This window comes from Apium graveolens, chromosome 7 (assembly GCF_009905375.1).
Source record: "Apium graveolens cultivar Ventura chromosome 7, ASM990537v1, whole genome shotgun sequence".
Classification (NCBI taxonomy): Eukaryota; Viridiplantae; Streptophyta; class Magnoliopsida; order Apiales; family Apiaceae; genus Apium; species Apium graveolens.
The window spans coordinates 236,950,948-236,960,903 of record NC_133653.1 but is presented as its reverse complement, the minus strand read 5'-3'; the positions used below and the strand labels follow the sequence as shown (position 1 = coordinate 236,960,903).

General features: G+C 38.1%; 1 pseudogene; it reads right to left on the bottom strand.

Annotated features, from left to right (window-relative positions):
* Positions 1 to 415: 415 nt before the first annotated feature.
* Positions 416 to 9,956, bottom strand: part of LOC141674571 (glycosyltransferase family 92 protein RCOM_0530710-like) — an 87,111-nt pseudogene continuing 77,570 nt past the window's right edge.

The window sequence follows — 9,956 nt, the reverse complement described above, 5'->3', positions numbered from 1 at the left end:
TTTTCTTGGTGGATACGGGTGGAGTGCTTCACGTTTGAGGAGCATCTGCTAAGGATCTCCGATCGTTGCTTTTGGATCACATATTAAAGGTTAGTATTCGATCCCTACGTTTTTACCACGATTTATATGCTTTTATTTGGATTTTGTATGTGTAAAAGTGTTTTACCATGCCTCCGCTGTGATTAAAATCCAACAGTTATTGCTAGCAGTGTTTGATAAAAATTAAGTTGAATGTAATAACAATGATTTCATTATACAAAAGTTAAATGGCATCTCAGCAAACTCTAACTTCTAAACCCCGTAGCTAAGTATTTTCTTCTTTGCCTACTTAAATGCTTGTTTGTACATATATTTACATTACTGCCAATTTAGCTTACAACACTATCAAATAGCTATAGAAACAGAATCGAACCCATCAGGGCTTTCTCAATATTTTTCTCCTCTTTTTCTTCCAAACATAAAACTTGTCTTGCTCATCAACCACAAATTGCCATGGTAACATACCAGTTTTTGGGTCACCAAAAGTTTGTAGCACCTTGTCCCTAAGGTCAGTGTCTCGAACCTCACAAAACCGAGTGGACCAATCAGGTGGCTTAATCGCCTGGGTCCCCAATCCTGGTACCTGATCCCTAGACTCCATATTTTTTGCTTGTTTCCAATCAAACACATACGTTGCCAATCCCTGTAAATTTTTTCCTTAAATACTTCCTACACTTGGTACTTGTAATGATTTATGATCATCACACTTCTGTTCATATTCGCATACTTGTACTTATCCCGTAAATGAAAATGGTGCACCATATTGATCAATGTTGAATTCAATGCTTCTGGACGGACTATACTCTTGTGTCTCTCAAGCACTGCCATTCGACAAGTGGAAAAAAAGCCCCAAATGATACTTTTTAATTCAAATGGCCCTCAATGTTACTTTACTAAAAGACGGCCCTAAATATCACTCCAAAATATAGTTTCGGTTGAAGTTTTTGTTATTAATAAAAAAAGGCAATTTCGTGTTTTATTTTCAATTTTTTTTAAAAAAAAATGAAAACACAACTTCAATTCATGTTTAGGGGGCAAAACGCAACCTCAAGATAAGCTTTTCATATTAACTCATTTTGGATTTGCGTTTTGGTTTTTTTTTGCATCCTGAGAAAAAATCGGTTACAAATTGCGTTTTTACGAAAAACTAAGCTTGGAATCCCATTTTTATATCCATAAACTAAATATGAGACTGCGTTTTTTACCAAAACAATTTCTGAAATTGCGTTTTCATCAAAAACACACTTTGAAACCTCGTTTTTAAACAAAAACATAAAATAAAAATGCGTTTTTCTTATATTTAAAAAATAAAAAAAATGTTATAGAAAAACTTAACACGAAACTGCGTTTTTCATTTATTTTGAAAAATTTCAACCGAAATCTCGTTTTCAAGTGACATTTGTGGCCAACTTTTCAAAAAGTGACATTGAAGGCCATTTGACCCAAAAAAGTGACATTTGGGGCCAACACCCGACAAGTGTATCCAGCCACAACGCCCTTTATAGGCAGGCACTTGAGTCCTGACGGTCCAAAACTTAGACACGATGTCCTCAATTCAGCCACTTCATTAGGCATAGAGAAGTTATTAAGCATGATGTGTAATGACAAACCACCAGGGAAGTGTAAAAACTCATCCACATCAATGAACCCAACCCATTCACAGAAATCCCTGGCTCTTAATGCACATTGTGCAAAACCAGCTTCTTGAGTCTTGATCCAAGGCCATATATGATGACTTATGTTGCAATTATCATCTGTTGATAACTTAACTATGCTATCAATGTCATCATCGCTGTTGTTGTCATAAATGAACCACCGCTGGACCCCAACCCTAGAATTATACACAATACATTTTTTTAGGAACCTGGCCTGATTTCGGAGAATTGTGCATACACACACCTAGTGTAACTTATGATCAAGTGGTTCGGGGCCAATTCCCCATTCTAGTCGGGCTACGGACCTAAGTATACCTCTACTAACTACATTAATTGAGACCTTGAATGACCCATTTTTGTTTACATTTTATTTTAATACACTCCATTGAGTTTTACACCTTACAATTTCCTGAGCAATTGAAAGAACCTCGGAAACAAGCACAAACTTGCGCCTCCGAAAATCCCAACCGTATTTTTATATATAAAAATTACAGACATGGCAGAAGGAGTTCACGGCAAGGACAAGATGGCATGTCAAGAGGGGAAGATGAAGCAGGCATCCTAGACAACATCAGCAGAAGTGGTAAGCGTCTGGAATCGAGACTCAGTATAAGGATTGCCGACTTTATAGGAGAAAGACCAGGAATGCATATCCATGTTATCAACATCTATAATTTGAAAGAGCGAAAAAGGGGGGAAGTTGGAGAAAAAAGAAGAACAACCAAAGAGATAAAATGAAGATGGAGGAAGTGATAAACGGAGCAGGCAAAACAGATACATAGCAACTTGATTCAACACACTACACCAACTCGAGTTCATCTGAGAAGAAAGCCTACAAATACAAACACAATACCAGAAGCCTAAACAAATAATCATATGTAATAACATTCAACATGGTACTCGTATTACTTCATGTATGTTAGTAAGAATTCTTGTAATCTCCATCATTTATATAGTGAATCATATTTTTGGTTAGGTACACAATCCCACCCGCATATTTTTCCCGTTCTTGGGTTTTCCGCGTCACAAATATCCTGTTTTCAACCTATTTACATTGTTCATTTTTAGTCACATTACGTAAAACATAGTAGATTAATATCCTTAGCATTTAACCTCTCTAATTTTGGTAAAAACAATTGGCGCCGTCTGTGGGAAAATCGCTAAGGATTTGATTGACACATTATGATGGCAAATGACGGGGAACAAGTTACAAACCAGGAGGTCGAGGCTGAGAACAATAAAGAAATGCAGCGATATTGAAATGGCTATAAGACGAAATGGAGAGGATGCGTTCTGAGAATGAAATATTAAAGAAAAAGCTGACTACGGCCAAATCAAGAACTAAAACTGTGACGAAGAAGACAATCCCAAGCGTGGTCAGACGTTTAGACATGGATGATAAAGAAGAATACGACCAACATGAAGGGCCAACGAATGGAGCAGATGACATTATTGTTATAGAAGACATGGAGGATGTGCCCAACAACGACGATGACATGGAAAAGAAACGTGATGAGCAATGATATGAAGATTGTGATGATCGCCAAGAAGATACAGACAAAAGAAGGTCACGTCATAGAAGTACTAGATCCCGAAATCAAATCACAGAAGAATTCAAAAGAGAACTACAAGGAGTGAGAGGTTTGATTGAAAGAATTCCTGGTGTTCCAAAACCATTAGAGAAGGTGACCCCAACGAGCTATGGTGATTCGCCTTTCCATGATAACATTTCTTTGGTCGAAATACCAAAACGTTTCACGGTGCCACAGATGAGACCATATGATAGAACTAGTGATTGTAACGCCCCCAAATCCGGGGTCAGAGGATTTGGTCGTCACGATGAAACCTCAATCCAAATTAACCTGCTTAATCAATAAACCATAGCCAGCGGAAGATATTTATTATATATGACCTTAAACTAATCCAAGATCTCTTAAGGTTATAGTTCTATAAACAAGGTATCCAAATTCCACAAATAAATTTTCACTTTCTTTTAAAACTTTTTTTAACAAATTCCAAACTCAAAGCTAAACCCCCTAGTATAACTTCGAAAAGAAGTATATTAGTGTAATAACCCCAAAATTTTTCAACTTTTTGTAACCCTTGTGAATAGTGTTTTAGCTGAATGAGAAAACTTTTCACGCCACACTATATAGGGGTTCTGTTATGGATATTCTGGGATTTTATTAGTACTCTATGAAGTATATAAGTGTATGTAAATATCGTCAGAACCCAGTTCCGAACACTTTGGTTTTTCCCGGAAATCCACAAGATACGGAGAGAATTGAGTATAAGGTAACAGGATAAAAAGGATTTAAATTAAAGGATTATAATAGAGGATCATAAAAAGGAATATAACGTATTGAGAAAGGTTAAGGGAACCTAAGTAATAAGATCCCGGGTATGATCCTTCAAACGATAAACGAGAACGAAAGTTAAGCGAACCGTACAACAGATCAGCGGTCATTAGGCAAACGATTAGGAAGCTAATCAAAGGGTTTAATGGGAGTGATGTCATCCAACCAATAGAAAGGAGACAAGGAAGGGAGGATGACATCATAAGGGTGACATAAGCATGACATGGAAGAAGGGAGGTGTGGTTGATTAAGGACCACACAAATTCAAGGGCAAGGTGGTAATTTGCTAAATCAAAAGCAAAACCAAGTCAACCAACTAGCAAATCATTTCATCAAAGATCAAAAAAAAATCAACCAAGGCATTTGTTCATCACCTAGCTCTCGGCTTTTTACACTTTTTCAAAGAAAAAATTTTCAAAATCAAGATCCAAGCATCCTTAATTGGTAAGAAAATTCCCTAACCATCTTTATGCTTAGTCATGGCTATATCATGAGTTTAAGCCATTAATTCTTTCTCTAGCTTCTCCATTTAATCAATGAAGAAGATAATGAATAGTGTTTTCAAGTTTTTAACTTGAACTTTTTCTTGTTTTTCTTGAAGATCCAAGCTTTCCTAAGGCTTCTCCAAGCTTCTTAAGGCTTCCTAGCTCAACCCACCACTTCAAGGAAGGTATACCATTTTCAAACCCTAGGTTCATATATATTATAAGGTGACTTTGATGAGTAGGATGTTATTGTAGTTGTTGTTATGATTAGAGTTTGAGATTTGGAATGGTAGTGAAATGAAATGGTAATTTTGTGGTTTTGATTTAAAGAAACTTAAGAATGATTAAAGTAAAGTTTAAGCATAAGTATGAATGGTTAAATTGAATTGGTTGGGGTTGTTATGATGTGATAAGGATGGGTGTTTGTTGTGTGTTGGATTTGAGGATGGTTTGTGTTGATTGTGGGTAGTTTAAAAATGGGAAATCGCGTAAACATAGCCGTCGTAACGTCCGATTTTCTTTGGACTGTTTTTGTGCATAGCATTAGGACCCGATAACCCCCTGCTAAATTGTGACCACTGCCATGTTTAGATAGCTCATGTTACGAGCTTCGTTTTGATATGTAGTTCGTTCGATTCCGATTTACGGTTTAGGAGAAACGACCGTTTCAAGTAACGGCGTTTCACGAACGAAACTTTTTTCCCTCGCCTTACTTGGAATGTAGGTTAAAGACCAAAAAGGGTTAATTAATGTATGAAACATTTAGGGTAAGGGTGTTAGGCAGTTGGTAAGTCATTCGCGAAGGAATCGTTTTAAAACTCGTAAAGGTTAAATTATTAAAAATGGTGGAGCCGAGGGTACCCGAGTGACTTAAGTGAATCGGTGAGCGCAAAACTAGCATTAGAGTCTAAGTTAGTTAAATCATAGATTTACAAGTGATTTTGGTTTAATTCCAACTTACTTGTTGTTTATAGGTTATCAGACTCGTCCCGAGCCTTTCTCACCCCCAAGTCGCTCAGGCAAGTATTCTATCCGATACACTGTTGTTGTGATGAAAATGTATGCATATGCATTATCTTGTGATATTGCATGATTGTTATTAGCAAATTTTTGCGATATATTGTAGCATGTGATATGGTATATATGCATGCCTGTTTTATATTCTTGAAATATACATCTGTTGGTTATTTGATAATACCTATGCTAGAGGATAGTTGTATCTTGCATATACCCTTAGTATAGGGACTCAAAGGTGAAAATATTTTCTAAAACCGGGAGTCGAGGATCCCGAGTAGATTTTATATGGATATGGATATATATATATATATATATATTATATATATATATATGGTTATAGTTTTCCAAACTATTAATCGAATAAGGTTTATTCGATAACTTTAAACTTTATTATATTATTTCGAATATTATTCGAAGGCGTATGACTCCTTTTATTTATTTATTTATTTGAATATTATTTGAATATTCATTTGAGGATGTATGACTCCTTTATTTTATTTAATGAATATTATTTGAATATTCATTCGAGGCTTATGACTCAGTTTATATTATTTAATGAATATTATTTGAATATTCATTTGAGGATCTATGACTCCGATTAATTGCTGAGATATATTCTTTATTTTATTAAAGAGTAAGGTGTAAATAATCAAACTTATTTTCGATTATTCAAATAAAGATAATACTTTTACATAAGTATATCTTTGGTTATTTAATACTCGTTTCAAGTATAAATTTTAATACTTCTACTTCAATTATTTTTATAAAGATTATTCTTTATGGGAATATTATTTAATTAATAATATTCAGATATTTCCTAATATTCTGGGGACTGATTTACTTCATTAAATCAGCCTTACTCCAAACACTCTTTAAAGTGTTTTCGAGTCTTCAAAATGATTTTTAAAAGTCAGAGCGGATCCCAAAACTCATTTTTATTTAAGATCTTCCTTTTAAGGGGATTTAAATACTCGCTCAAAAACCTGGGGAATCCGGCTCTGTGGTGTATTTTATATTCGCAACAAGGTTGCAGATTTGGTAAATGAATTGATTACTTGCCCAACGTTCGGGAAGTAAGCCCCTCTCATTGAGTCGGCATAAGCGACAGGCCGAGGTACGGTCTATTATTGTGTAAGTGGCTCAGTGGGAGTCCATCAAATGCATAGGTGGCTGAGTGGCAGTCCAGCATAGGTCTTAATTATGACCAGGGTGATGACCAGTGGGGAATTCGTCCATCTACTAGTAGAAAAGGTTACTTATTGGTATCTGTGCCTGATCAGCAAGATATCGGGTTTATGCCAAAACTCTTTTCCTTTCCAAAATTCATTGGATGTTTCGAACTCTGTTCATACTTCACATAACAGAGGTTCCAGGAAATGTTTTCGGGATATATATATGTGGATATATATATATATCAGGACTAAATAAAGTATCTCATAACTTTTTCATTCAATAATATTTCAAAGATTGAATCTATTCAAGTCTTAACTTGTGGTCTCATCTATGGGATGTTTTTCTTAAAACTTATAATACTTTGAACAGTGGTAGTTCAAGTCGCTTTATAAGATATAAGTGTGGTGAAGTATTGGTAACTTCATTCCTTGTTTTTACTTATATCTAGCAAGTAATTATCTTGCATATGATAGAGATGCTATCAAGTATCCATTTAGATACTTATATTATTGATATCACTGTATATATTATCTTGCGAGCTGTAAGGCTCACTCTTGCTTTATTTCTTCATCACACAACAACAGTTAGGAGAGATGGCCAGACTCCAGCAGACCCAGCGCAAGCGCGTGGGAAGCGTCCCGCGTCTTCCCGCTGATATTGTAGCTGCTATAGCTGCAGAGGTAGATCCATTGTAGTTTAGACCATCTACTTTTGAGAACCCAATTATGTATAATTATAACTTGTGGCAGATAATGGCAATTAACTGTAAATTATCAAGTAATCATTTTGGGTTGTAATAATTTTAAATTGTGGATTCAAAGACTTGTACTTATTTCAATTTCATCTCTGAGACTATAACGAGTTGTGGTGTGTGTTAGCGTGGGGTCACACCATGAGGGTATTTATTATTAATTAAGTAAAGTGATATTGTGGAAAGAAAGACCGTGACAACCCGGATTCCCGACCCCGGATCTGGGGGTGTTACAGAAATGGTATCAGAGCTAAGCGTTATAAACCTCAGAGATGATGCGACGATATAATAACAAACTCACAAAGATAATAAGAACTCTTGCCAAGTTCATGGTCGGACTACTTAAAGTAGTACTGACAGCTAAAACCCTTACGGGAACCCTTATAAGTATCATGATAGTAATTTAGCTCGTTTAATGTGTAGGCGCCTGAGATGGAGGACCCGGAGATGTACGAGCGTGAGCATGATGAGGCATTGCTAGATGTTGAGGATCAGGAGGAGCCTGAGATGGAGGAGGATGAGGAGGACCCCTCAGAGGAGTCAGAGACAGAGGTTATTGTTATTCCAGATGAGGAGGACCCGGATGAGGTCCCAGTAGCTGAGGAGCGTGTTGGATCTATGGTAGTGTATGCTGGTATCCCTTTACCCACACTTGCGGTGGTCAGAGCCCCTACCCCTCCACCACCATCTTGGATTCCTGATGATGACAGATCAGAGACCCATACTTCCGAGCCTAGGCAGACCGAGGAGGCACCCTCAGCGGCTCCGGATTCACCACCTCTTGACCCTGCCCAGAGGCAGTCTTCGTTAGCTCATGGATATGTTCAGGATGTTTTGAGGACCCGAGTGGCTGTTGCCGAGGCCCGACTGGATGAGGCCAGGAGGGAGTTGGATGCAGAGAGGGCGGGTAGGCGTACCCGAGCTTATGAGACCAGGGCTTCTATACCCCGATCCTTGAGAAGGGAGTTACGGGGATAGAGCTCACGTCCCGAGCGAGACTCAGATCTCTCCAGGGGGACAGGCATGGTAGGATCTCCAGGCGGCAGGCCGACTATATCTTCCGTCGTGCGATGGAAAGGGTTTGGGAGCTGACCCGCTCCGGTGGGTGATTCAGGATTGCTGATGGAATAGTCTAGTTGTCTAGTTAGCCGAGGCCTTAGTAAGAGCCAATTTTCCGGGATAGTTGACTTGTATGTAGCATCCCTTTTTCTGACTAGACAGATAGACTCTTGTGTATCACTTTTGGGACAGATGACTGTAGCACTGTTGTACTTTTGACCAGATCAAACTATGTATTCTCGCATTATGTATATATTTGTTTCCTTTCGGTTCAGTTCCTTAGTGACGTGATCACTGTTTTATTATTATTATTACTGCACTTCGTATTAGAACTTTCTTAAAATAATAGAATTGCGATATACGTTCTCCCCATTATAAGAGCTGTGCAAGGCACAATGTTGTATATGATTGTGACCTAACGTTGAATTTTCTCAATAATTGTTTTTATTATTATCAGAATCATGCCGCCAAGAAAGATTGGAACTAGGGCGAACCCTGGGTCTGAGGACCAGGGAAGCCATAATCAGGACAATAGAAATCAAGAACACAGTGAAGAGGAAGATGAGGATTATGTGGAACAGGATGACTCCCTGTATGAAGAAGAAGAGGAAACATATGATGTTGAGGGATTTGAGATAGAGGCTGAAGAAGGAGAAACCGAGGTTGAGCAACCAGTACCAAACCCAGGCATGGATCCCATGGGTCAGTTTATGCAACTCCTAAGACAGAATTTGGAACGTCAACCCAACCCACCCCCTCAAGGAAGTAACAATGCAGTGGCAAACTCTTTCAGGGCTTTTAAGTCCCTTAAGCCCCCTGAGTTCCACGGATCAGCCGACCCAGTTGAGGCAAGGGCATGGTTAAAGGAAATGGATAAATCTTTTGAGATTTTGAGTATCGATGAGGCACAGAAAACTGTATTTGCTACCTACCTTCTGAAAGGAGAAGCTAACTACTGGTGGGAGGCCAAGAAAAACATGGAGACAGATGCTATAATAACCTGGGAGAGATTTAGTCAGTTGTTTCTAGGGAAGTATTTCCCGAGGTTTATGGAAAACCAGATGGAGCTCAAGTTCTTGGAGCTAAAGCAGAATAACTTGTCTGTAGCAGAGTACGAAGCGAAATTTACTGAGTTATCAAGGTTTGTGCCGGAGTTTGTGAGCACCGAGGAAAAGAAAGCTAGGAGGTTTCAGCAGGGACTGAAACCATGGATTCAGAATAGGGTGGCAATCCTTGAGCTTACGGACTATGCCACTCTGGTGCAAAAGGCAACGATTGTAGAAGTTGGAAGTGAACAGATGCAGAAGGAAAGAGAGGAGAAAGGAATAAAGAGGAAAAGTATGAGCATGGGTGGAGGTTCCGCAGGAAGGAGCTTCCCAACTAGATTTAATCGAGGAGCAGTGTCCCTACCAGGAAGGAA